This window comes from Crinia signifera, chromosome 3 (genome assembly GCF_055691185.1).
Source record: "Crinia signifera chromosome 3, ASM5569118v1, whole genome shotgun sequence".
In the NCBI taxonomy this organism is placed as follows: domain Eukaryota; kingdom Metazoa; phylum Chordata; class Amphibia; order Anura; family Myobatrachidae; genus Crinia; species Crinia signifera.
In genome coordinates, this window is record NC_139219.1 from 270,629,956 (window position 1) to 270,654,904 (window position 24,949).

The following is a 24,949-nucleotide window of genomic DNA, read 5'->3' on the forward strand; positions in this document are numbered from 1 at the left end:
ATTGATTGGTGCCAGATGATCTCCCGACGAGGCGAGATTCCATCAGTCAGTAGATCGTTGTCCGAATCCCAACTGTTAATAGCATGACTGTCTGCTATTCTCCCTCTTGGGGGTCCACGACCCACATAGAGGGAGAAGAAAACCTGTGGCAAGCTAAGCAAGCCCACAAGGGCCTTTGTTCCACTTGCCCTGCTATCTAATGACCGTCCAAATCCCAACTTTACCATACCACACCACCTTGACTTTGACATTGTTTAGTTATTAATATATGTTTGATAGGATGCGATCATTAGGCATAAAAGCATTAGGTCGACAGTCACTAGATTGACCGCTATAGGTCCACAGTCACTAGGCCGTTACATGAAAAAGGTTGACATGGTCATTAGGTCGACATGGAAAAGGTTGACATGAGTCTTTAATTTTTTATTTTATTTTTAAAGGTGTTTTTTCCTCATTTGTTATCCAAGTGGGCATAGACTGAGAGAATATAATAGTGTGATGAGCTTAGAGAGGCACCTTGCCAATGGCGAGCCAAGCAAGGGGATGGTGTACACTTATACAGTGTCCATGTCGACTGGAGTCGATAGACACAAAAAGCACATGTTGACCTTTTCCATGTCGACCTAATGTTTGTGTTCTGTTGACCCTATGCCCCATACCCATTTAAACAATGCTTTACACATGGTCTTTTAAGTTATTTGAGTAATTCTGATTTTTTTTTTCAAGTACAATTTTTCTCCATCTTTTTTTCTTACACTAATGGTCAGAATTTGCTTAGCAACGAATTTAAGAATTATTTCCATTATGGCACTTTTTCCAGTTAATTCATTTGGCCACACATGCGCACGTAGCCTAGCGTATGCACCGCACATGGACACAGACATCGAAAGCACGCCCATAAAGGCGGCCAAACTCAGTCATTCACAGCTGAAGGCAAAGGAGAGTGGCATTCGACTGCACATACGGCAACATGTCCACACAGAGCTTGGCCTGTCAGCTCCGCCATCCAACATGCGGCTGAGCGGCCGGCCGAGCAAACAGGCTCTGTGGGTGTTTCACATGCCACAGCACATATTCGCTCGGAAGTCATTGTCCTCCCATTAACCAATGAAATGATGGTGTTTATTGAAATTTATTAACTAATTAACTAATTGCCTTCCACAATTACACTACAAATTAAGAACTATATAAGAGATATAAATGCAGAGACCTGCAAATGGTTGAAGTTGAAAAGTGTGCTTCCCGTGTGGCTGGCATGTAGTTAGTTAATTAATGAGAGAAAATTGTATGCTGCACGGGTGTGTATTGGGTGCAGGTGCATGTAGTTTATCAATTGTGTGTGTTGATCGCCCGTGCAAATGCGGGTCCTAGAAGTGTCTGGCCTGTGAGGCGTGAGACTTTTACAGAGTGATTGATTTTGAGCTCAAATCGCCCGAGAGCTCGCACAGTGGAACGAAGCCACCGCCCCACACCTATAGTCACCACCCTTGTATACGCCCCGGTTGCCGCCCAGTTTTGTGGCCCCACCCAATAATACACCCACATTACACCTACTCTATATGAGTTCGTTTACTGGGCCTTTTCTACTCTGAAAGTCACAAGCTTGCAGGGCTGTCCAAACCTGCACATGCGCTTTGTGAGTGATACCTTGCGCAGTGAGCTAAGAAACGCTCTGCGTACGAATACATGCCCAAGCGAGTCAAACAGAATAAGGGTCAATATGTGTTGTTGTCCAGAAAATTGTCCAGGTGTGGAGGTACTGTATTTGTAGTTGTTTGTATTATATTATTGCTTTGTGTGCCATCATTGCTGATTGAGATGTGCATGGATCCCTGTGTTTTGGTTTTAATGTATCATTTTCTTTTGGTTTTGATATTGACAACACCACATTGAAGAGTTTTGATTCAGAATAAGATTATGTATTTGGTTTGAAACTGATAAATACAGTTTAAGGGGGGTATTCAATCGCCGCCACTATGTCCGACGGGGGAAATAGCGGCAGATGCCTATTCCATGCTGACTTGACCAACAGCATTGAAGAGGCAGATCAACAGAACGGACCCAACTTAAAAAGCTGTCGGGTCCGTTTTGCCGAGAACGGCCATGAATTGTCGTGATCACGCCATCTGGATCTCGACAATCCGTTTATGTGGACACGCTCTCTTTTCGACAATTGAATCCCGCCTGGTGATTTACAGTCGAGCAAAACAAAAATGGGCCAGGGTCACGGCTGTCGGGACCCACCGACAGTCATGACCAGGGATTGAATACCTCCTTAAATGTTTTATTTTTTCAATCCAGAATCCAATTTATGAATTAAAAAATCTAATTCTAAACAGTGGGAAGATCTGGTACGATACTCTATTCGGGATAGATCTCTTTGGAATTGGTATTCTAGGCCTAGCCTATCAAAAGTATTTGTAAAATACCCTTTTTTTGATGTTATCCTTTTTTTTTTTTTACACTGGGATTCTTTATTTTATTTCTTACTGGGAATACATAACTTGGTATACAAATGCTGCTTTAATTCCAATTGGATTGGTCATTCAGCTGTAAAAGGTTGGTTACAAAAGTAGCCCAATTACAAACAAATTGTGACCACTTACATTTAGTATAGTCTCAATATGAATCTGTCATGGGTCAATTTAATCTATTATATAATATTCTTCTAATAGCATATTAGGAAGGGAATATCAAACCTTTTAAAGTGAATGGGTGGAGGTGTGGCCTATAGATTTAAGCTATCATGTACTTATAACATTACCATAATATGATTGGTTGCTACAAGCTACACCTCCACTCCTCTTTAGAAGGTTTTTTTTTTTTTATAAAGTTTTAAGAGGACTTGGACTCCCCCATTTTAAATTATACTATATAGCCTCACAACTATGGCAATTGAAGGGATGGATAAAGGGGGACTGTGAGGATAACATTAAAAGAATGGTGAACCAAGAAAAGAAAGGGTATACCCCCAAACAAATCCTTGTAGAAGAAAGAGGAAGGAGGATTAAGGCCCCGTTAATTAAACAAGCTAAAAAATGCTGGGACTATGGTAACAAGATAATGAAATATAAGGGTGTGGATCCTGAAGTCCCAATATGGGCGAGTAAAAATAGGAGGGACAGTGGTATAAGAAACACTGAAATCAGGGCATGCTGTGGGAAATTTGGCATAATAAGTATAGGGCAGATGTATGAAAGGGGAATCATTAAAACATTTGAACAATTAACAGTAGAGTATCAGGTAGATAAGAAAATGTTTTTCCGGTATCTCCAGTTAAGACACAGTCTAAATACAACATATGGTAAGAAGGATCTTGATATACAGGAATCCCCAATCAAACAACTATTGGGTAATGAAAGAGAAGTAAGGGTATCAACGATATATAAGGTATTAGTAAACCAATTTGAGAATAAACAGGTAGAAAAAAGTAAGAGGGAATGGGGGCTAGACATAGGGGAAATATCGGAAGAGGAATGGTCTAGAGCGTTGTCATCTCCATCCAGGGCAACTGCCTCTATAAGGTATCAACAAATACAGTTGTTTATACTGCATAGGGTATATGTGACCCCGGTAAAACTAAAACAGTATGATGCAACAAAGAGTGACGTGTACACTCCCGTGAGCCCGTCAGGCGCACAGAAAGAGAAGAAATGGATGGGGGGGGGGGGGTAGGAGTGAATTGCGCTGCTGATTATAGATACTTATATACTAAGTGGCTGTATAAAGACAAATGTAGGACACACTGTAGCTTTTTTATATATAAATCTTTATCTAGAAAAAACACATAAAGTTACAACAAACATATACAGTAATAAATATAAAATATGACGTAATATGAGTTGGGATCCCAAGACAGCTAGTTTAGCTTTGATAATTTCACAGCAAGATATACTTATAGGCTCAGCAAATAAAATGTAGCTTAGAGCTGACGGTATTTTGCAGGTAGTGGTTGCAGCAGCAAAAATACTAAATATAAGTCCGGTTTTAAGTAGGACTGGCCAGTCAAAAATATATGTACAGTATTTGGCAGTCAAATATATTGTATGCTCACCAGAATGGTAGTTGGTAAATCTTTGATGCAAGCGGTCTCAATTGATGTAGTTAGGAAGCCCCTCAGATGGAATAACTACTCCTCTCGGCAGCACGCCGGTAGAGACACCCCGCAGTGTGGGGTGCAATCACCGTTCAATCTGCGGTGTTAAGGAGTGATTTTGGAGGGTGATGTACCGTCCTGCAATGAACCCCGATCTCCTCTGTATGATGTAGTTAGGCTGTGCGCAGCTGATGGCCGGCAGCTCAGGATGGAGGTGAGCCGCACTTCAGCTGGGGGAGAATGGAAGCACAGTCGGCGGTTGTCCCAGGGGAGAGGGGGGAAGAATGTACGCTCCAATAAAGCCGGAGGAACGGGGCTTGAAGCAGTTTGAAGCGGCTAAGTGCCGTTGATGTATGCACAGGATTTTTCAAGAAAGTTCCCAACATACAACAGGGGACGAAACGCGTTGACACGTTACTACTCTTGTACCTGAGCAGGTGATCCAACCAGCTACACCGCAGCAAAGTTTCACGGAGGAAGTGCCAGCCGTATAACATCACCGGCAATTAGCCACCTCGCGTGTATCCAGCCAGCAGCACAAATCCTGTGCATACATCAACGGCACTTAGCCGCTCCAAACTGCTTCAAGCCCCGTTCCTCCGGCTTTATTGGAGCGTACATTCTTCCCCCCTCTCCCCTGGGACAACCGCCGACTGTGCTTCCATTCTCCCCCAGCTGAAGTGCGGCTCACCTCCATCCTGAGCTGCCGGCCATCAGCTGCGCACAGCCTAACTACATCATACAGAGGAGATCGGGGTTCATTGCAGGACGGTACATCACCCTCCAAAATCACTCCTTAACACCGCAGATTGAACGGTGATTGCACCCCACACTGCGGGGTGTCTCTACCGACGTGCTGCCGAGAGGAGTAGTTATTCCATCTGAGGGGCTTCCTAACTACATCAATTGAGACCGCTTGCATCAAAGATTTACCAACTACCATTCTGGTGAGCATACAATATATTTGACTGCCAAATACTGTACATATATTTTTGACTGTCCAGTCCTACTTAAAACCGGACTTATATTTAGTATTTTTGCTGCTGCAACCACTACCTGCAAAATACCGTCAGCTCTAAGCTACATTTTATTTGCTGAGCCTATAAGTATATCTTGCTGTGAAATTATCAAAGCTAAACTAGCTGTCTTGGGATCCCAACTCATATTACGTCATATTTTATATTTATTACTGTATATGTTTGTTGTAACTTTATGTGTTTTTTCTAGATAAAGATTTATATATAAAAAAGCTACAGTGTGTCCTGCATTTGTCTTTATACAGCCACTTAGTATATAAGTATCTATAATCAGCAGCACAATTCACTCCTACCCCCCCCCCCCCCATCCATTTCTTCTCTTTCTGTGCGCCTGACGGGCTCACGGGAGTGTATGCTGCAGCTGTAGGATTTCCTCATATACCATCTTTTGATTTATCTAAAATAGAAATACTTGAATTGCCGAGCGCCAGGAAGTGTGCATATAGGTGCCTCTTTTAGGGCCACCCTATTTCACACAACACCCCCCAAAGAGTGACGTGTGCCCGAAGTGCAGGGGAGCAACTGGCACATATATCCATATGATATGGCTATGCCCCAGGGTACAAAAGCTATGGGAGAAGGTGGGACAAGTAGTAAAACAGCTAGGGGTTAGGAACTTTGAATTAAATGGGAAAACCGGCCTACTGAATATAATGCCCCAGCAGGGATTATCTAAAGACGACCAAGCACTCGCTGAAAAATTACTGACCTTGGTGAAGGTCTTAATAGTCAGAAAATGGCTGGCAAAGGAGAGCCCCAGCCTTAAACACTGGGTGAACCTAGTAAACAACACAATAAATCACGAAAGATACATGTATATTAAGCGGAATAACATAGGAAAGTTTCACCAAGTGTGGGACAGATGGGTGACCTCTAAGCACTATAAGAGTGGAGAAAAGCACATATAAGTATACAAGCACATACATAGTAAGGTTTACACTAATTGAAAGGATCCAGGAAACCTCCAGTGAAGGTGGGATAGACGGGGGACCCTTAAGTAATAAATACATGGTGGGTGACACACACAAAAGTACATATTGCACATACACACTAGAGAGATATAGTAATAAAGGACCACATGATAATGTCACCAGATGGGGGACAGGTGAGGGACCCTAAATGAATAGATGTATATAGGAAAGAAAATAAGTTTACACAACTACACAAAGCACATATACAACTTAGTAACTCTATGCCGAGGGAAACCCGGAAGCCATTATCAAAGAGCAGGATTGGATAGAAGGAAAAAATAATAAGGAGAGAGAGAAATAGAAAAGAGAGTGACGCATAAGGACGAATCCCACTTGGGGGGGCACTCGGGGGGGGGGGGGGGTTGGGATCGGGTAAATAAGTAAGTTATGTAGAATATACTAGAATTGTATAGAATAAAAGGATGTGGATATAAGCATTGATGAAATATGATGTAAATGGAATGTGAGAATATTTTATGCATGTATATTGTTTACCGTTTTTATAAGGCACTGGGTGCAAACTTTGAAAAAACAAAAATTGATGTTATACTTTTAATAATAAATAATATATAAACATATATTGCCAGACCTTTTCCTGTTATGTTGATGAAAAATGTGCTTACAACAGGCACAATTCCTTTCTCAAGTGAAGTCGATGGACTAACGTCTTTTTTCAGCCTTAATTACTATGTTACTTTGCTACTATGTTTTAATACAAGATAGTACACCTAGACGCTTACCTAACTACAGTACTATACACAATGTTCTAGTCTTTATTTGCTTTCGCTGTAGTTTATATGTAATGTATAGCTTTGTCTGTTATAACCTTGAACTGGCGTTCAGCTTTCAGTTGACACAAAAAAAATCTTTTTAGTTAGTTTTTATTATATTTACTCCTGAAAAAATAGAATTACATTAGAAAATAATTTAAAGCTGCATAACTTTAGTGCTGGCCGTGCACATTTGAAGATGTGCGATAATGTTCGAATTAGCCCCTAAAAGTGCTGTAGGGACTGCACTTTTGTACTACTACCCATTGCTTTATTTATATCCAACGTTTGATTCACTAGTAAAGAACCCTTAATATTGTAAGTGGCCGTCTCTTGTATAGGAGTACACAATACTAGAAAATACATGGGCCCTGTATTTTTCCTGATCCTTACTGAAACAGCACTGTACTTTCACTACACTTCCAATTCTGCATACAATACATGTTTGCGTTTCTTTACTGTGTAAAACCAGAGAGCAGTAGCAGCACAGACGTATCTGTTCTACATAATAGCAGTCCGGTATAGAGTAGCATTTGTTAAGAGTTAATTGTATCGTTCTACAGCTTTATTTTAGGACAGTAACTTATTTGTGTACAGAGCTTTTCTATAAAGTGGATTCTATTTTTGGATTACAGGATTGACATTTTGGTCTAAACCAGGATTAATACATTACCGCACAATCTTTTTATGCATAGCCACCAAGGGTAGTGGGTGACAAGTTCTGAAGCCGGCTGTTAGAGCTCAGCTGATACCTTCACAGCAGAATCTGGTGTTTGATCTGAATGTGGAGGTTGAGTGGAAAATGCTAATGCCCCTAGCAATGGATCAAAGAGAACTCTACGGCTTTCTCTTATCTCCTTTCAATGTTGTTGCGAAACCACTGTTTCTCCTTTGCTGCATTTTATATACTGAGAAGAGCTATAATAAATGAAGCCCAACAAAATTAATGCAGATCCTCTAACATTACCATTTATTTAATTCAGCCCAAAGAATGACAGTAGAAAGGTAAGTTTGAACTTTAGGAGAGGCCTAGTATTAGGTGGAAGAAGTCATGTTGGATGCTCTAAAACAGGGGTCCTCAAACTTTTTCGCTCTGGGACCCCATCAGACAATAAAAATAATTACAGGACCCCAGCAAGTTACTGCAGATGATCATCACATCACATGCATAGTCAGCAGACGGCATATTTTTTGATTGAAAAAGCAGGTCTTTATTGTACATAAAGAATGCAAAAAACAATCGATAAGAAATATCACACATATACCATGTCGCAGCACAGCCAAAACGCAGTACACATGCAAACAGTATAGTACATGTTATAAAATACAGTACAAGATAAACTCACACTATATACTATACTATGCATTCTAACGGTAACATTTACACAACAGTATACAAGTCTATGGGTGTGGAGGGTAGGGGGTGAGGGAGGAGGAATCACAAGCTTTATTGACCAGACAGACACATATAAGGGGAGGGCAATAAATAGAAATACATCAACAAAACAACAGACATTGTAAAGTGAGGGGGAAGGTGCCACGGTCCCAAAGTCTTATAAAACAGTCCAAACAAGGGGAAAGGACCAGAAGAAAAGGGGTTTAGTCCTCTTCTTCCTCAGGGCTATCCCGAATGGAATAGTCTCTGAGCAGGCTGTGAACCAGCCTGCAGCAGTCCTGAACATTCTCTCCCTCCGCAATATGAGACGATTTCTGGCAAACCACAAAGCATCCTTAACACAAATTATAAGGCGCCAGGCTTCCTTGGTTGCCCCATATGTGTGGGTGCCCGGGAATAGTCCATACAGTACTGAAAGGTATAAAAGACAGTTCCTGGGCACGGAGTCCTTGAATTCAGTCTCTAGGGCATCCAACAACAACTGTGCGTAGGTGCAGTCCCAGAAGATGTGCATGGAGGTTTCTTCATGCACAAAGCACCAGGGACAATGTCTATACCTACACAAGTTTCAGGAGTGCATGAATGACCAGTGAGGCAAGCCCCCCTGAATGGCCATCCATGACATGTCTTTGTGTCTATTTGTGAGCCTTTTGGAGGCCACATACTCCCAGACAAACTTGGCAGTTGCTGAAGGGAGCCCTGAAATCGCTTCCATGACGTCTTTGGCTCTGATGAGCTTGTGGACCGTTTTAGGTTTCCACAAGTTGGGTTTCAATCCCTCCAGTTGGTGCTCCCTCACAAACTTGGACACATGGAGTAGTCCAGTTGTAAGGGATGGAGCTGTCCCACTTGTCCCATTTAAGGGTCCTCCACATTGGTAGGAGGAAGAAGCGGGACATGGAGTTCCCCGCAGAGCCGGCACAATTGTCTATCAAAGTTCTGCAGATACAGTTACATGCAAAGAAGGCTCTCAGCATAGTTGGAATGTCTGGAATGCCTTTGCCACCTTTGAGGGGATCTTTGTACATAACAATCTGCTTGACTCTGTCCATTTTGGAGCCCCAGATGAAGTGGAAAACAGCCCGTGTGATGGCCTTGCAGATCGCCGCCAGAGGTGGCCAGGCCTGGGCAGTGTACTAAAGAACGGGAAGGATCTCATTCCGCAGCACAAGTGTTTTCCCTTCGATGGTAAGGTCTCTGAGACTCCACAATCCCATTTTTTGACGCATCGTAGCCAGTCTTTCATCCCAGCACTTCAGGGCCGCTCAATCTCCTCCGAACCAGACACCAAGGATCTTGATGAGGTCTGGCTTTACCTTGAATGGAAATGGAGTGGAGGACGACAGGTGCCACTTTCCGAAGAGCATAGCCTCTGACTTCCCAAGGTTGACCCTTGCTCCTGAAGCACGGCCGAAGTCTTCGCAGGTCTGGACGAGGGCCGTCACCGATCTCTGGTCTTCGCAGAACACAGTGACATCATCCATGTACAGCGAACACTTGGCCTCTGGGTGGTCTGGTCCCGGTGAGGTGATCCCTCTGATCTCTTGATTTTGCCTGATGGATACAGCAAAGAGCTCTATAACACAAACAAAAACAAGAGGTGAAAGAGGGCAGCCTTGTCTGACCCCAGAAATAACCGAGAAGGGGTCAGTCTTCCAGCCGTTCACCAACACCGAGCTGTAAATGTCAAGGTACATCAGGTTAACATACGAACAAAATAGCTCACCAAGACCAAATTTACGCAGTACCATGCCCATCAGCTTATGGGAGACACGGTCAAAGGCCTTTTCCTGATCAAGACTGATCAGGGCTGTGCACACATTATGGTGTTTCACGTAATGGACCGTGTCTCTGAGGAGGGCAAGGCTGTCTGCGATTCTGCGGCTGGGAATGGCGCAGGTTTGGTCTGGATGAACGATCTGCCCAATGACAGCCTTCAGCTGGTTGGCCAGTACCTTGGCGAGGATTTTGTAGTCCACGTTCAGAAGAGAGATGGGATGCCAATTTTTCAGGTCACATTTTGCCCTCCACCACCATCTCCTCGTACAGCTTGAGCAGGTCCGGGCCAATGAGATCCCACAGCGCAACATAAAGCTCTGCTTGGAGACCATCACTGCCTGGAGTCCTGCCCTGCCTAAAGGATTTAGCGGCAGAGAGCACCTTCTCCAACGCCAAGGGAGCGTCCATGGCTAATTTACCTGCAGGATCAATAGAGTTAGTGATACCTGACAGGAACTTATCCGCCTCATCGGTGTCTGTAGTCTTAAGGGAGTAGAGGTCGCTGTAGTAGTGGCGAACGACTTTCATCATGCCCTCCTTCCTCTGTCTGGGGATGCCATTCTCATCACGCAGCTCGGTCAGGGGCGTATGGCCAGAGTGGAGTTTCCTGAAAAAGAAAGAAGAACACTTCTCACCCTTCTCCAGATTATCCACCTTGGAACGGAAGACGATACGTCTGGACTCCTCCTCAAAGTGCCTTTTCAGGCTCTTTTTGGTCTCGTCCAGGTCGTCCTTCACATCCCAGCCGCACCGCTGGAGGTCCACCAAGGACTGGAGCTCACGCTGCAGTTTTCTGAGGTTCCTCTTACGGTCGCATGCCTGGATACGCCCTTTGACCTGAAAGAAACTGCGGATGTTAGATTTGGCATATTCCCACCAATCAGACATACAGTCAAAGTAACATTTGTCATTCTTCCATGTGATGTAGGCATCCTTAAGCTCAGCCAGTACTTCCTCCCTTTCCAGTAGGGCACAGTTCAACTTCCAGGAACCTGGGCCAGATGGAAAACCATGACCCAGAACCCCTTGGAAGAGAATGGCCCTGTGGTCAGAGAAGAAGCAGGGAACCATAGAATGCCTTATCTGCTGCACTGCCCGGGATGTGAAAACAAAGTCAATGCGAGAATGCAGTGAGCCATCGGGGCGGCTCCACGTGAAATTCACGGAGCCAGCCACCATGGAGCCCACAGCATCCCGCAGTGATGCTTCGGCCACCATTTCCCTGAGCAGGTTGGACGTGATGTCCAGCTTCGCAGAGTTGCAGGTGCTTCGGCCGTCCCCTTCGATTGGGCAGTTGAAGTCCCCGGCCATCACTACAGCCCTGGTGGTGTCGAGCTGGGTCCGCAGGGTCTGGAATAATTACAAACGCTCATTCTTAAAAGGTGAAGCATACACGCAGATTAGCCTGATGGGCTTGCCTGCCCAGGAGCCATCTACGACAAGCAGCCTGCCGCAGACAAACTCCTGAACAGAATCCAACGTGAAGAGGCTACCCCTAATCAGAATGGCTACCCCTGCAGACTTGCACTCACCTCCACCGGACCAGTAGGATGGACCATGGGACCACTGCCGGGCCAGATGCCTATAGGAACTGGAGAAAGGGAGAGAGCATTCCTGCAACATATACACATCACATTTCTGAATGTCAAGAAAGGTAAAAATAGATTGACGTCTGTTCTTATCCTTAATGCTCCTTACATTAATGGTAAAAAGATTAAAAGCTACCATTTGTTAAGAGAAAAAGGCAGGGTCATTGTACGTTTACATTACCACTCCCATCGGGAGGCGTTTCATCAGGATCTGCAACTGGATCTCCCTGTTGGGGTGTCTGGATGCAGTCAAGTATTTTATCGATCTCACACAGGCTGTTGAGCTCAGGTACTCCGCTCTCCTCCAAGACCTCTACATAGGCCTCCATCTCCTCCTCGAGGGTGAGGGAGCCCTGGACTGGCTCGACCGATTCCACTGCTGCTTTCTTAGAAGGTTATGGGTCGGCAGTTGGGCTGTCCAACTCCTTCCTCTTCCTTCTCAGCTGTACATTTCTTGCGTGGGCAAGTGGTGGAAACTCTTCCTCGGAGAGGAGAGGGACAGGGAGGGGGCGAGAGGGGGTGGTGGGAGGAAGGGTGGGTTGGATCACAGGTCGGGAGGGTGAGGGAGGAGGGGTGGTGCGAGCAGCTGGGATGGGAGTAGCTGTCACAGAGGGAGGGAGGGGAGGAGGGTTAGGAATGGTGGGGGAAGGTTTCTTACCACCTTGCTTTTGCTGGACCTTCTTCCTCTGCACAGGTGTGGGTGGCACCTTGGGAGGGACGATCACACCCGATGCTGCTGCGACGTAGGATCTTGCTCTACTTGGACAATCCTTGTAGACATGATCCACTGAGCCGCACAGGTTGCAGGTCTTCTTCGTGGGGCAGTCCTTTGTCTCGTGGCTGGCCAGTCGACAAATCCTGCAAGCCAGGACCTTGCATTCCTTCCCATCACAGTTGTCCTTTCCATCACACTTACGACAAGTGCGTGGCTGGTCCATGTAGTGGATAAGTCCTGCAGTTCCCCCCAGGGAGAAGCACGGTCTGAGGTGCTTGACTCCATCTGGGCACGAAGTGTCCTTGTGCAGCCTGACAATCACCGACCACTTTCCAATGCAGAGTCCATTCTCGTAAAGGATCCTTGTGGGGTCCTTTATGACGGTGCAGGATCTGCGGAGAAACGTGACGATGTCCTTGACATTTGTGTGTGGGCTTCGCATTGAACCCATCACCCGCCTCTGCTCTCTTTGGATAGGGCAGTTGCCCACAAAGCGAGAGAGAGGGGACTCAGGCTTCGCCGCTTTCACCGCTTCCCAATACCTCTTGCAGATTGCGATGGAGGCAAAGGTGGCGTAGAAGATGCCTCTGAAGAAGCTCTGGACGCTGAGCATTTCAGGTGCAGAGAATCCTTGCTCCAGGACCATCTTCTTGCCGAAGTACTCAACCGTCATGTCCAGCACCTGTCCATCTACCTCCTTTAGCTTCATCACCACGGTCTGCCTCATCCAGGGCTCCAGGGCTGGAACGCCTTTGGAGTGGTCCTGGACGGGCACCGGTGGTAGTGTCGCAGAAGGGGCAGTGGAGCTAGGGCCGGCCAATCTGGTCGGACATTCGGCCGGTGACTTACCCTTCTTCCCGGGCTTCCTTCCAGCGAGGGGGGCCGAAGTGGAGGCAGTGGCCATCCTTCCGGCTTCTCGGGGCAGCTGAAGTCGAGGCAAAGGGTCTTCTTCGGCGTCGAGAGGAGGAGATGAAGAGGTCGCTTCAGAGGGCAGAGCAACACAAGTCTAACCCTCCAAGGAGGCTAGAGAGCGATGCACGACTTCAGAGGGCAGAGCAAAGCAAGTCTAACCCTCCACGGAGGCTGGGGTGCGTTGCAGAGCTTCGGAGGGCAGAGCAGAAAGTCTGACCCTCGGCTACGGCTCTGGAGCGGTGGAGGCTGCAGAGGGCAGAGCAGAAAAGTCTGCCTCTCCCAGGTGGCTAGAGTGCATTGCAATCCTCTTCACGTGAAGTCCTCTTCTCCTCGCGGTCGGGGCGAATCTTCTTCCTCGGCGTCGAGAGGAGGAGGGGTCGGCAGTCGCTTCAGAGGGCAGAGCAGAGCAAGTCTGAGCCTCAGTCTTCTCCGGCTTCTCCCTCTTCTGGCAATGTTTTCTCCTCCTTGCAGTCTCGACGTCTTCGCTCTTTCGCTCTTCTCGGACTGGCAGAGGTAGCCCTGAGAAGGACCGTTGTCTGTCCAAGAAACAAGGAGCAGAGCTGCCTCTCAGAATAAACTGATAAGAACAGATACTACTGTACACTTGATCTTAGCCAAAAGGCCGAGAAGCGATCGTCAGCAGACGGCATATACTGTACATGGCAGCATTGTGGAGCCACAAAATGATGGGAGGAGTCTAAAATAACAGACAACTCAACAGATTTCTCAGAGTCCTTGAATCACTAACTGAGATTAGAAAAGTCATCAGCCTGATGGCCAGCAACATGGAGTAGTGACACCCATACTGAGAAGGTCGTGACACACGTTGAGGTCAGGACCCACAGGTTGAGAACCGCTGCTCAAAAACATCTTTAGCATGTTTAAAAAGTTGGATCACATTGTAAGTGATGGCATAGACAAACCCAATCTTCACCGCAGGTGATCCCAAAATTGTTACATTTGCGCAAAGAATATTCAAAGATAGGGTATGTACAGTGGCGCAACGTATGTCCACTTCTGCATCAGACTTAATTACTCTAGTTACAAATCAGCTATATATTTTTTTCCTGTGCAATATAAATACCTGTTAATAATTAAATTTCTTGGAAGATATTTCAAATACATGATTTCATTAGATGTTTATACATTGTTTTATTTTTGTAAATTAAATTTTTATGTAATCTGGCTCTTATTTTGATCTGTTATGTTTTTAGTTGAATTGTGAAAACTGGATGGATTTTGAATATTAGCTTCATAATCCCTATCAATCAAATGAGAACTTCATCTTTATAATACCTTTATAATTGTAAGACAGTAAAACTCTGTGGGGCGAGCTGCAAAATAATTTAGTGGAAAACCGTTTGACATTAAACAATGTAATTTTTTTTATTTTAAAGTTGAAATTGATTTTTTCAACAAATCACATAACATATAAACAATAGGTACTCTTTACCTAGAAGGGCGCCCGCAGTTAGATTCTAACTGCGGGCGTCGGGAGTAAAAAATCGCGGTCATCGCGGGCATCGCGGGTAAATCGCGGGTACATAAAAACGGGTGCCCGCGATGACCGCGATTTTCCCATAGGGAACAATGTTAAAAAGGATGATTGACCGCGATTTTACATTCAATGCTTCAATGGCCGCGATTTGGCCATAGGAATCAATGTGAAATGGGCTACAGAGCCCAAATAGGCACAATTAACACTTAAATGTCCCCCCAAATTTTTAACGCCACCCCACGATCCACGCCAACCCGAAGCGTGGCGAGCGCAGCGAGCCCGCGAGGGGCGGCGGTACGCGTCCTCCGACCTTTTCATGCCCTACTATCCACGTCGGCGTGGAGTTGAGAATAGAATAGTGTGGCGAGCGCAGCGAGCCACCGAGCCCGAAGCGTGGCGAGCGCACCGAGCCCGAAGCGTGGCGAGCGCAGCGAGCCCCGCGAGGGGACGCGGATACCTTCACAGGTAAACGAGTTGGATACGTAATAATTTGTGGCCACCTGGGCACAATGATGAATAGCCCCAAGGTAATACTTGATCATCATCATAACTAGCAGAAATAGTTTACTTTAATTTCTCTATTTTTTGCTTTAATAACTTTTTGAATAACAAGTAACCAGAAAAAAAATTCTTCATTGTCTTCATAACCGTGTATGAAACACCACAGCCTGCTACACGGAAAGTTTGTATAATGTGTACTTTACAACATTACTGAACCAAAGAATGAAGTACAGATGGAGCCTGGCTCATCCAGGCAGGGGCTGGCAAAAATGTTGCCGCCAGCTCCCGCCAGGTGCCGCGCGCGTGCATGAGACGCTCGCACACCCCATGGCAATGGAGCTCCCCCTGGGTCCTCTCCATCACCGCCGCCAGTCCCCCTCGCCACCCCGACCCCCCCTAACCATGCCCGTCTCCCTGAAGCGGAGACAGGCAGGATGCCGCTGCCCCGCTACCGAAGGATTGGGACACGCGTGCGCGTGAGACGGTCCCCGGTCCCAAGGATGCATTGCATGAGTGAGCTGGTGACATCATGGTGTCACTGGCGAACAACCGCAATGCATGCCGGTGGCTACCATGGCAAAATAAACCCGATAGCCACCATGGACGTCGGGGGAACTGGTGAGTATGGAAAAATGGTGCGGAGGGGGTGAATATTACGGTTTTCAGGTTTTCCAGATAACGGATACTCGATCTGTATTTGTGTGTCGTTATGGGTGTGTGGTAAATTATAGGGGACCTGTGCCCAAGGATGTACAGTATGTTGCGTTACAGGGGACGTGAAATGAATTCCAGGAGTGTGGCAGAAGGATGGGAGTCATAGTGATTTAAAATGCTACATAAAGAAAAGTGCATCATATTTTTAATGCACAGCTGATGACTCTGCTCTCAGCTGGTTCTAAACACATACAATAGGTGTTTCCTTCACAATAAAAGAAACCTACAGGGAAGGGCCTTTTTGAGCGATATCTTTTAACCACATTGGGTAGTGAGACAATATAAATACTGAATCATATTTATTTTTTCTTTATATCTGTTTCTACTGTATATAATGGCGAGAAAGAATTTTGTAAAGTTTCCCTGGCCGTATGCAATAAATTGTAAAGTAAGCATGTGGCCTTGGATATAAGAGGTTAATACATACATCACACTTTTTCAATTCTATGTTCTAAAAGGCTTTTTATAAATATGTTACATCATGCACCCATAAGGTACTTTTAGTGCGTCGGCACAAGTGAGATTGGAAAAAGAAGTCTGTAAAACCCATAATCACAGTATTTCCATGGATACTTCCAATATCCACTGGTTTATTGTGTTCAGTTCATACTAACTGTATTTAAATGCCTTTTCTTTGTAGTTAGCCTGCCAGTCACAAGATGATGCTCTACGGAAAGTGGCCGGAACAATAGGTGGTGGACCTTTCAGGATTTTATCAATGCTATGCACAATAATATGTTCTGTAAGATGTGGACATTTCTAGCAGCTTGGCCTCAACATTATATACAGTATAATCAGCAGGGGGTTAGAGACTTAATAGTTTGTATTTCCATTGTATCATGTAAAGTAATGTTTCATTGAAGATAATTCACATATTATATATAACACAATAGACACAATTGACAATGCAGTTAAAGCCTATAGCGTATTGTGGCACACTGCTGCTCTGCAGCATTATATAGTAAGATTGAAACGCTTGTCTTCAGTTGGGTTATTGTTGCTTGGTGAAACAATTTGGTTGATTCTGAAATGTATCCAGATATGCACCAATTATTTCATTGCATGGTGAAAGTGGAAACCAGTACTGGCCAATGATAATAGGCTATCTGCTATTCATGCCTTCTGGACTCTTCAAGGACAATAGGGGTGATTCTAATTGACTCGGTAAGCTGCGAAGCGCACAGCTTGCCGAGTCCATGTGATGCCACCCCCGGCAAATACCTACCCCCATCAAATGACCTATCCTGCCTTCACAAATATGTCGGTCTCAACGGACACCCGTCTGCCCCTGTCCCTCCCTCCCCTGCTACGATGGTTGGGGTTTGCGCATGCACCAACCGTATAAGTGTACCCTTTCCCCTCGAATGGCGAGTTTGGCACGGTGCCGCACTACGCTCGGCACACTAATATAATCTCGCTCTATGCCCTCTTGGACAGTAAAGTATGCACAACCTCCTTTTTTGAAAACATTTTTTAAAAACTCATGCCAACCTTATTCATGTCGGCCTTTCCCATGTTGACCTATTGCCTGTGTTGATCTTTTGACCGTCAACCTAAGGCATTGTTAACTTTTTTCATGTGTCGACCTTTTGACTATCGACCAATAGTGGTCGACCTATCAACTGTCCACCAAATGTTTATCATTGTGATATGAGCAATGATGTATCAGTGCCCTGGCCTCTGATTATTTCTTATAATTTTCACTTATTTCCTGCATGCACTTATTACATAGTAGGCTGATTAACCTATATTCGCATCCTTCTTTATTAGTCCTACAGTATGTTGTCAAATAAACTATTGAGAAATGTATTTGTACTGTATTGGTTTTATTTTCCGCGATAGACATTCTGCATTATTATATTTTGTTTAATTCAGTACAATAAAAATATACAAATCCATTGTCTTGATCCTTGCCAGTGCCCGAATACAGAAGCCATAGCCAGTGCAAGTTTTTTCAGTACCCCAGGCAAAACATCAGCATACTGGTCCCCACACCACCACACTGGACCAATACCAACTTTCCAGAACCTCAGATGACAGTGTTTAGGTGGCCTCTTAGAAATTGGGATTCAGTATTGAATCCCGGCGGTCGGGATCCCGGCAGCCGAAATGCCGACAAGGGGGGGACGCAGCGGGGCCGGTGCCTCGCTACGCTCGGCACACTAATTTATTCTCCCTCCAGGGGTGTCGTGAACACCCACGGAGGGAGAATGTGTCGGCATTTCGGCGGTCGGGATTCCGGCGTCGGGATTCTGAACACTGGGATCCCGACCGCCGGGATTGTAACTGCATCCCAGAAATTCAACACCTGCCTTTTGCATTAAGTTCAACAATGATGCCTCTCTCAAAGTGATCCTTAATTTTGTCATAGACTCAGGGGAGCCCCCAAGATTCTGGAGCCCCTAAGCAGCTGCCCAAAGCTGGCTAATGGGAGATCTAGCCCTGACAGTAGGAATTCAAAAACAGGTTCAAAACAGCAACATAACCAAAATACATCTTCTCTTCAGCAAGTGGGTAATGGTGATCATAAATACAGCCTCATGTTAATCAACACAAAAAATGATGGTTTAATCTAAAAAATTACTTGCCCACGATGGAGCAATATGTTTCTGCAGTTGTCCCAGATATTCACCTGTGAGTCCTCTTTATCTAAAGAACTATAATTAACAGTCTAAAGTCTAAACTGGGGAGGTCCTCTTTGTTAATTCAATTTATAGCTAATTAACAAAGAGGACCTCCCTTAGCTCAAAGAAACAGTTGTAACACCTGAAAGGGAATGAGACAAATGCAGCTACAGTATATACTGAGATATGAACACAACTGGAACAGAGCAAAAAGTCTGGTTTAAATGTTTAAATTAATTGTAATTTTTTTTTATTATTCAAAAATGGTCTACATTGAATGTTGAACAATGTTAATGTTCTTATTTTCAAGTGGCTCACCATTGGATCTGCTACTAGCGCTAGGACTGCTGAGCCTGACTAGACATTGGACTTAAAAGGGTTAATATGAGTTCATTGTCTTGATTAATTCTAGTGTCTCAACCCCTCCCCATCTCACTTTCACTGTCGGCAATGTTTATCAGTTGTGATGACTGCCCATCACACTTCAGTTTCTACACTCTTACATTCAGTAACTTACATAAACCTGTCATTTTTAGAATATCACTAGAATTCACTGCTTCCTCTCCCTCAATGCCACCAAAACATTCGCTCAATTTGGGGAGTGAGCACCAAATAGAGTTCCCTGCCTTGTTCACCCACTCCCAGAGGTCAATGAACTCCAGCATTGATAGCAGTCTGCACTGACTGCATGTGCACAGACTTGACTGAAAACCAAAAGAGTTGTGTGTCGAGACACTGAGGGTTATTCTGGTCCGTTTCGGACCCTTTCGTTCGCAAGGGGATCGATGGTGGGCATATGCGCATTCACAGGCACATTTTTGTGCAAATGTCGGGTGTGTGTGACCACGGCGAACAGGATGCTCACCTGGTGCACACACACAAGATTGACGGTGGGGGGTCTGGGGTGGCGGCAGATAGGCACACCCATGGGAACGCCCAGTGTTTCATGGGAGTTCCCATGAAAATGCTGGGCGTTCCCATGGTAATCACCCGGTGATGTTGGTGCCAGGTGCGGGCAGTTGACATCATGTTATGTCAGTGGCCCACCCACTTCCTCACGAATGTCGACGCACATCTAAGAATACTCTCATGTGCATGGGCCTTCCACATCATTTGATGGTCAGCGAATGTTCTATACTCTGTAAAGTGCTGCAGCATATGCTTCCCTGAGTGCCCCCAATAGTTGTGTTGTTTTGATGTTTGTAACCTCCCCTCCACTGGGATTATTCAAAATATCGCCCAAAGACAATCGGATTATTCAGAGAGCAATTTGCAGCTATATATCTAGAGTAAATGACACATAAATCCCTTCAGGTTGGGGCTGATCATTTGGGAACAAATGTTTGCCCTTAGCTTTAACATGCTGTATGTTGAACACATGTATACAGTTGTACAGGCCAATGGACTGCTCAAATCGGTGCCTAAGGCACTGTCATTGGCTGCTGTCCAGATCGAGTTCTTGTGAATAATTTCATTATTTTTACTTACTGTAGTTTTAGATTTTGCTGCTGCGAAGGAAAAGGGTCCCTAGAGATTTCTATACTCCAAGCGGTGCTTCTTAATTCTCCGTATTTAAATATTGTACAAAGCAATAAGGATCTGTATAGCGTATGCTCCATTTCTTACACTGCTCTGCAAAGCTCACTTATTGTATTCGTAACAAATATTCTCTGGGAAACTCGCAGAGTTGACTTTAGTATGCCCTGTATATGGCTAGTCCATAATACAATATATCATACCCTCTCATAAAATGAAGTATTGTTTAAATGCAATTTGCATGATTTAATACTCTTAGACAAAGAAACTGAAAATGGCTGCAGACCGATTATAGAACATGTTTGATAGATTGATACAAAAGGTTACAGGAATTTCTAGGATTTAACAAATCTAGAAAGTTGAACAGGTTTGACCACATTTCAGCCAGTTCAACCATGATCATGAATGATCAATCTGGTTTTCACACAATTGATCTGGCTCACATATTCGATGATGTGCGATGAGGTGAGGTACCTATTGTATAATCAAAAAAATTATACTCAGGCACTTATTATAAACATATATTATGTATTGAAAAATAAAACAGAAGGAATTTCTATCAATATAACAGATTAATTGAATTCAATTTAGCTGCGGGAGTCTGGCGTTTTGGTGTCTATACGCCCAATAATTTTAACTTTGTCTTGTGCCCCTATGGGAACAACACAGAGCAACTGAAATATAGGATAAACTAGCCGAGATGCAGCGGGTGATAGACGCTGTGCCCAGCATGCCTGTGGAACAACATTGAGTGGCACTGCAAACGTGTCATGCTGCTTTGACCCACCACTACATCTTTATATTCACCTTCAACCAACACCGCCAATCCGGACCCCTGCTGTGGGGTCCGGATTGGCGGTGTTTGGCAGCACCACAGCAGATACCAGCGGCATCACTTTCTAAACTCTGCATTTGTCCAGTATACTGGAAAGTAACCCTACCATCAAATATTCTATAGACATAATAGTGGACTGTCAATCAACTGGTGGTCACCCATTATTTTTATTATATTTACTTCATAATGTGCTTTGTATGTTAAACAAATTATATATATATTATTTATTTATTAACAGTTTCTTATATAGCGCACACAGATTCCGCAGCGCTTTACAGAGCATAGTTATGAGCAAAAACACATATCAAATTACATCACAAGACAGTTTAGGACAAGTACGTGGTTAATACGGATAGTTGCATCAGGGGACAGGACACTGAAGCAATTATCAGGATGTCAGAAGTTTATATATTCTAAGAAAGGCACATAAGGAGAGAGGGCCCTGCTCGTGAGAGCTTACATTCTAAAAGGAGAGGGTTAGACAGACGGGGTGACACAGAAGGGGAAGAAGTGAGCATAAACAGGTTAGGATGAGAGATGGTCAGGTTTTATGCAGGAGGGTGGGAAGGGGTCAGCTTAGTCTTTGATATTTTAAGTCTAAAAAAGCGCTGGGTCATCCAGGAGTAGATAGCAGAGAGACAGTAGGAGTCATGAGTGAGGATGGAGGGAGAGAGATCAGGAAAGGAGCTGTAGATTTTAGTATTATCAGCATAGAGGTGATAGTGGAAGTTAAGTGAACAAACAAGTTCACCCAGAGAGGACATATAGAGATAGAGAAGAAGAGAGGCAAGAATAAAATGTTGGGGGACACCTACTATCAATGGAAGAGCAGGACAGGTGGAGGCCTAAGAGGTACAGGAGATATATTGGTGCATGTGAATTAATCCATGGTACAAGTGTTTTAAAGAAACAGCACGGTGCTTCCATTGCATCACCTATTGTATAATGCCTACATGAACCATATGGTTCATATATATGTGGTTAAATCTGGCTGTGATACTAGCCAGCTCCTCCCAGGGAATGAGTAAAAACCGGAATGGTCCTGATCCCGGAATGCCGGACCTGCTCCCTGCAGAAAACTCTGCCATTCTAGAGCTTAAAGTGTTCTTCCCAATCCGGGCTTGTTCTGTCCAGGGTAGTGCCAACAGTGGGCCTGATTCAGACCTGATCTCACAGCTGGTAGTTTTTGGAGTATACGCCACTTCGCTAGAATGAAAGCCCATCCCATGCAAGCGTGCAAATTGCTTAGCTTGTGAAATAATGCAGGCCTGTGAATAGCTACAAAACCATTAGTAAGCTCCTCACCAACTAATGATTTTCCCCTGTATTAAGTCTATAGGTGGTATTCAATGAGAATACCTGCGAGGTGCAGCGAATCCTTTTTAGGATTCGCTGCACATTCGCCACGTTCCGGAGCCTCGCCGGCTCCGGTATTCAACGTGTCAGGGGCTCGCTGCCCCTGACTGGTGAATATGAGCTCCTGCGGCGAATGCCGCAGGGAGCCTGAGGACGGTGGCAGGCAGAGAGATGGAAGTCTCTCTGCCTGCCCCAGAACGTTTGTGGGGGGGGAGGTGGGCTCCCCGGGTGCCAGGCAGCACAGGCTGCCCCCCGGGGGTGCCAGCAGGGGACCATATATTCACTATACCCAATCGTAACGATCGGGTGCAGTGAATATATGAATATGTAATGAGCGGCTCGGCTCCGGCGCCCCCTGCTGGCTGATTAAATATATATTCATGTGTTTACAGCACATGAATAAAAATAGCATGCCCCTCTTTAGAATAAAATTCCTGATTTTTTGACACCAAATGTAAAAAACAAAACACTTTATTTTAAAAGTTCACATTCCACTTCTCTATAAAAAGATAGCGATTGCTACTCGGTGAATCATGGCGAAAAAAATCTTCAAATGTATTCGCCATGTGGTCATTGAATAGGGTGATTCACCGTTTTTGTCAAAAATTCGCCAAACAGCACAAATTCGCCATAAAAACATGGCGAATCAGGCTCATTGAATACCGCCCTATGCCTTATTGCCCAGAACTTACTCGACACACGACTTACTCGGCACATGACTTCGCTTCAAACGCCCGCATGACTGCATTTTCCTGACACTGCTAGAAAACAGTCAGTAAAACCTATTGCTCTACAGATGGCGCAGAAACAATAAAATATGCTGAGAGACTTATATCAAACTGAAATGTAAATTGCAGTGTCTTAATAAAGCTGTACCAGTGGCGGAGCAAGTGAGTGATGGGTCCAGCCCCAGGTGCATTAGCAGAGGCGGATTGGCCACAAGCCAACCTAGGTGACTGCCTTGGGCCCAGCAGGGCAGCATAAGTATATCCTGGCCATCCAAAACGCTCATAGAGGAGCATTGCATGAGTACTGTGTGACATCATGACATCACATGGACCTGCCCACATCCTGAAAGTCCTTTTGATCTACTTTGATAGGATAAAAAATGTTTGGACACACAAAATGGTGTCATCCTCTGTATGTAAGCAGTCAGTTTACTTTACATGTGACCCAGGTATTTAGCCTACTTTCAAAAGATCTAGAAACTGATTCAGATTTTTACGCAATGGCGATGTCAAGGCACCATAGTGCTGGAGGATCATATTTGGAGATAAAGGGGAAGTCTTGATCCAGTTTCTTAACTGTACGTTGTAAGCGATCTGTTGTCTTAAGTTGCAGTGCTCTTTTTTTGCTATGAGCAGTTTTTTATACGGATAACCCCTCTGCCGGAATTTATCAATGATAACATCCAATTCCGCGTGCATTCTAGATGGCTCTCTGCATATTTGCACTGCTCTCACCATTTGCGAATATGGTAGGCCATTCTTCAACGCAGGGGGATGAGGGCTACTGGCGAGCAAAAGAGTGTTCCAATCTTTAAAAGTATAGTGCTATGGATTGTTTGTGGGAGGAGGGCCCTGAACAGGTATCTTGCTAAGGGCCCCATGAGATCTAAATCCTCCTCTGTGCAACAGTATGCTTTGGGTCCTCCACCCCCATACCCACACTAGTTTATCATGCATTTTCTTCACTATTATGTGCGGGTGAGGTGAATAGGTCCACAAGCAAAAGGTAGACATACAAATTGTGGACGTGACTTATTCATGATGATGGAGCATAAAAGAGTGCATTGAGGTCAGCTAGACAACCCCTGGCGTCAATCCAGTATCACAGGGTCATACTGTGGCCACCTCCCATGATTAGGCCATTCCCCCAAAACATTTAGGGGGGGTGAAAAAACACTTTAATGTTGAGGGGTGAGTGTTATTGTTGCATCGTCCCAGCAGCAGCACACACACCTACGGGTCAGCAGGCTCAACATGAGCTCTCACGCTGTCAGTGAGACGCCCATGCTGAGCCTGCTGTCAGCATAGCACATGCTGTAGGGGAGGTAGAGGTAAAGGGTGGGGCCGGATCAGGGCCCCCGCCAGGCCTCTCCAATAAGCCCGGGTCCCGGAAATTAGTACCCGCTTTCCCCTCTCGACAGCCCTGCTCACCAGTACCATTCCCTATACAAGTGCCACCTTTCCTGCTTCCCACTGGCACCATTGCTCCCCCACCCATATATCACTATCATTAACATAATCCACCCACTGTTTCTCACCATGGTTATTCTCCCAATATATCACTCTCACTAACATCACCTGTCCCCTGCTACTCACCAGTGCTCCCCCCTGCATCTCATCACAGCCATCCCTCGCGCATCTCAATAATGTCATCCCACTCAGTCTTGGTGCCATCTCACCAGTATTATTCTTCCTGCTTCTCACCAATGCCATCTCACCAACATCATCCCCCTGCATATTTCCATTGCCCTCTCTACTGCTTTTTACTACTGTCATTCCCCCTGCATCTCACTAGTATCATTCCTTTCTTCTCACTAGTCCTCTATCTCCCCAGTGCCACCCTCCCTTTCAACCACCCTGTATCACTACAGCTAACTTTTTTAGTTTGGCAG

At 45.0% G+C, this 24,949-nt stretch overlaps 1 protein-coding gene and 1 pseudogene across 1 annotated transcript in view; one reads left to right on the top strand and one right to left on the bottom strand.

Annotated features, from left to right (window-relative positions):
• CLSTN2 (calsyntenin 2) overlaps positions 1–24,949 on the top strand; it is a 741,013-nt gene that overhangs the window by 654,176 nt on the left and 61,888 nt on the right. The window lies entirely within an intron of this gene.
• Positions 13,788–13,899, bottom strand: LOC146066093 (U2 spliceosomal RNA; annotated as a pseudogene).